Here is a 4,201-nt window from a genome sequence, read left to right as displayed (position 1 = left end):
ATTCATATACTTTTAAATACATCTCCATACATAGGCCTAATTAATCACTGATAAGTATGTTATTTCCAAGACTAAATGCATGTTGCAGAATACGCTGGAATTGTTGTCATTTTCAAAAATGCGAGATTAAAATATTAAGTGAAATGTAATATGCACATATTTGCTTATGCACTCATGAATAAGGAAAGAAATATTCCTCAATATATTCCGTATTTATGTCTTCATTTAGCATGTGAACAATGAAATGCATTGGCGGTATAGGCAATGAGTGTTCCATGTGTATATGTTCTAAGTGTCTACTACTATAAAAAAAATTAGAAATCCGAAAAAATTTATTTTTCATATGAACTTTTTACCCTTGCATTTTTGCCGTATATCTCATAGGGGCGGGATATATGGCTATTCATTGGGGGAGGAGAGGTATATACGGCTCATGAAAAATTTACAAACAATGCATATAAATAAGACGTAAAATGACACAACTTATAAAATGCATTTATAAAGTTTTCCTTATGTGGCAATTATTCGTACACACTCAAAATGAGTAACTGGAAAAATATCGCATACGAAAATTTTACATACAGTTATATATGCAATACGGTACATTCAAGAAGGGGAAGTAACGTGTTTTTTGTAACACTGTTATCATTGTCGTTATTTTATTATAATAAACATTTTATTATGACATTACAATTTCCATGATTGGAATAATAACGTTAGGCTTGAGAAGTATATTTGTCATTACATTCGTACATCAAGTAGAGTAGTAGATCGTAGCTTAGGAGATACAATTGACACAAATATCGTTCCATCCTTCTTGACATTCAATGCATAACAAAGACAAAACGATATTTGTGTCTCCTATAAAGGAAGCAGCCTATTATTCGTTATATATATTGTAAAATATTACCCGTTACTATGAGTTTCTTTTTACTCGTTACGTAACTAATGTAGTATGTTACATTGGCTATGCTCAAAGTCTCGCTACAAATGCTTTGAAGCGTTTGATGGACCAAAACGAAAGAATTTTACAAACTGACCAATTATTAAAAAACGCTTCAAAGCGTTTGCAGCATCGTGTTGACCGTACCATTGTATGACAAGTAACGCACAATAGTAATGATAAATATATTTGTCAAGCCTAACGTTGTTATTACAATCATGGAAATTGTAATGTCGTAATAAAATGTTTATTATAATAAAATAACAGTGTTACAAAAAACACGTTACTTTCCCTTCTTGAATGTACCGTATTGCATGTATAACTGTATGTAAAATGTTCGTATGTGATATTTTTCCAGCTACTCATCTTGAGCGCGTACGAATAATTTCCACATAAGAAAACGGCGTTTCTTGAATGAAAATCGTATAAATTCCGACATTTAAGTACTATATGTAACAATTTATTCTTATATAGGGCCTCAAGGCCGTGTTCGAACCCAACGGTATCATGTTTAGTACCTGTTTTACCGAACGCTCTACAACGCCATCTATCGCAAGACCGCGCAACTACTACTACACGGAATTTCGGTTCTGTTGACAGTCCCAGTCTTCACAAAGCATCAGTATACACGTATTTTCTATTCGGTGGAAATATTGCTTTTCTAGACTTTCAATCTTAGTTCTACAAACTCAGTATCGTTCGTTTGAATGATGTGACCTCAGCTGCACGCTTATTTTCAAGATATGGACTCTAAAACTCTTATATCAAGCAAATACATATCTGAGGTAACAGCTGTACGAGCCAAAAGTAAGTGAATTTTTAATTTTTTTTTCGATTTTCTCATAAAATCCAGTGCAGCTGAGGTCCTGTTGATGCGTACTATAATTTAAGTAATAATACTTTTGCAATCCGTACATCCAATACGGAGAAATCCCACCGAATAGGAATGTGATAAAACAGGGAGCTTTAGCATCGCCTTAAGACGTGTTGTACATTTAGCGTTAATTACTTTATTGTGGTTTTCGTCCCTACCTATAAGGTCATTTAAAATTCTTTATTCGGCTAGCGTCAATCACTGTCGCCCTTTGCGCTCCTTAGCTCACGCTGCGACTAAGCGAGAGTATCTTCGATCTCGCCACGTCTTTTGCTGTATTTCGTATCCGGCGTATACGTGGCGGGCGGTATGTTCAGGATTAGAGCGTTAATTCGTGCGTCCGTCGAGATCGCTCGAGAAACTTCTTCGCTTCGAATCTTTGTTGATTCGACTTTCGAGCAATGTCGACGTCGAGAGCGCGTGTTTGTGTGCCGATGACGACGGGAGTCTTTCGACACAGAAAAAACGCCCTCGTCGTACTTAGTGTGTTGCCCCCTGATTCGTCGCTCGTTGCTGGGCCGATGTTATCGGCGAATCGCGTTATCGCTTCCGAAATCAAAGCGAGCCGTTCGAGTTCGCGCGACACAAAGTCAGTACGAATCTGGAGAGCGACGGGTCGAGAGGTTTCCGTCGAAGCGTCCGAGCGAACCCGGTGTATAAATAAATCGTCTTAATTGTCGTTAACGGGGGAACCAGATCGAAGGCTCCCGCCGCCGGCAACATTTTGTTTAAACAAATTTCCTCCAAAATGCTTACCATCCGAGATATTCCTATCCGTTACTTAAAATGGGTCACCCTGTATATATATATGAACGTATATGTATGAACGTGTATGTATGAACGTGTGTGTATAAACGTATATGTATGAACGTGTACGTATGAATGTGCATGTACGTGCATGTATGTATGAACGAATATGTACGAACGTTTATATATGAACGTGTCTGTATGAACATGTATGTATGAATGCGCATGTATGAACGTGTATGTATGAACGTGCATGTACGAACGTGACATGTCCGATCTTACAGTGCATATATGCAATGTATATAGGCAGTGTATGAGACTTTTTTCAGTCAATCGTAAGCTTCAATTAAGAACGTTAAGACATGGATAAAGTAAGAGACTAGATACACCGAAAATCGGTCAAGCGAAATGGGTACCATCTCTTGCCGCAAGGTCCGCCAAGTCCACCGCCAAAGAAGGAGGAAGCGAGATATTGGAAATGTCTTGAGGAAAAAGCATCAAAGTTGTCATGGAAGGAAGAAACGAGATATTGGGAATGTCCTGAGAAAAAAGCATCAAAGTGGTCATCGAAGGAAGAAGCGAGATATTGGGAATTTCCTGGGAAAAAAGCATCAAAGTCGTCAACGTGCTCGTCATCGACGTCGTCAATGCCATTGAAATATAAACCATAAAGTATAAACATTGATAAACTCGCGAACATAGAAAATACGTAGAAAAAAAACCCGATACAACATTGATAAACTTGCGAACAACGAAAATACGTAGAAAAATGCGATAAAACGTGCGGCAACAGGTTCGCAATTCTTGGAAAAAAAAGAGGACGGGTTACCCCCTCTTCGATTCTAGAAGTTTTACCATATACGTCGCAATTTACGCGGGTACGATCTGTTCTGCGATGCCCACTTGTAAGAACGGTTGAAAAATGTACTTCGCCAAAGAGAGCAACACATCGTACAAAACCAAGAAGGACTGCAGTAACATGTAAATTTTAGCGTTCTATACGCAAAAAAGAAACGTTATTTTTTTTAACATTACTTATGTACACAGCATGGAGCATCGCGCGGTGCGTTTACTGAGCAGACGTTATGATCTGACGGCTATGGGCTACAAGTATTTGGAAATTAGAATCAGCGTTGGCCCACCGAGTTACGTTGAGATCGCTCTGGGAGATTATCGCGGACACGAACTATCGCCGTCTCTCGAAACGTGGAAGGGCCTCTACGAGCAGCGATGGAATATTTACAAAATGTTGCGAAACGAATACAAGGACAATTTTATAAGCGTTGAAGCGCTAACCGTTAGAGTTTGCACGCTGAACGATACTACGCTCGTATATCTCGTTTCTTCGTCCGTACGCATGACGATGACCGAAACGACGCTACGCCGCAAGTTTGCATTTGACGGATGTATCAATGTAACGTTCGAACGATTAATCCGACTCGTTGATACGGTCAGCAGTAATACTAGGAGGGTTCTGGTCCATGGGGGCCAGAGGGGAGTGCGTGGCACGGGGGGTAATTGATGGCGCGCGGGGAAGGCGCGAGGCGTGCCTGATGGCGTGAGGCAGGACGGGGGAGGCGCTGGAAGGCCCCAACGTTATCGGGTGTTTATATAAACACCCGAAAAAATGCGTTTGT

General features: G+C 39.8%; 1 pseudogene; it reads left to right on the top strand.

Annotated features, from left to right (window-relative positions):
* The first annotated feature begins 2,832 nt into the window (after nucleotides 1–2,832).
* On the top strand, nucleotides 2,833–3,811 carry LOC108768502 (uncharacterized; annotated as a pseudogene).
* The last annotated feature ends 390 nt before the right edge of the window (nucleotides 3,812–4,201 follow it).

The sequence above is a fragment of the Trachymyrmex cornetzi genome, unplaced genomic scaffold (assembly GCF_001594075.2).
Source record: "Trachymyrmex cornetzi isolate Tcor2-1 unplaced genomic scaffold, Tcor1.1 scaffold80, whole genome shotgun sequence".
NCBI lineage: Eukaryota > Metazoa > Arthropoda > Insecta > Hymenoptera > Formicidae > Trachymyrmex > Trachymyrmex cornetzi.
This window is presented reverse-complemented; position numbering and strand designations above follow the sequence as displayed.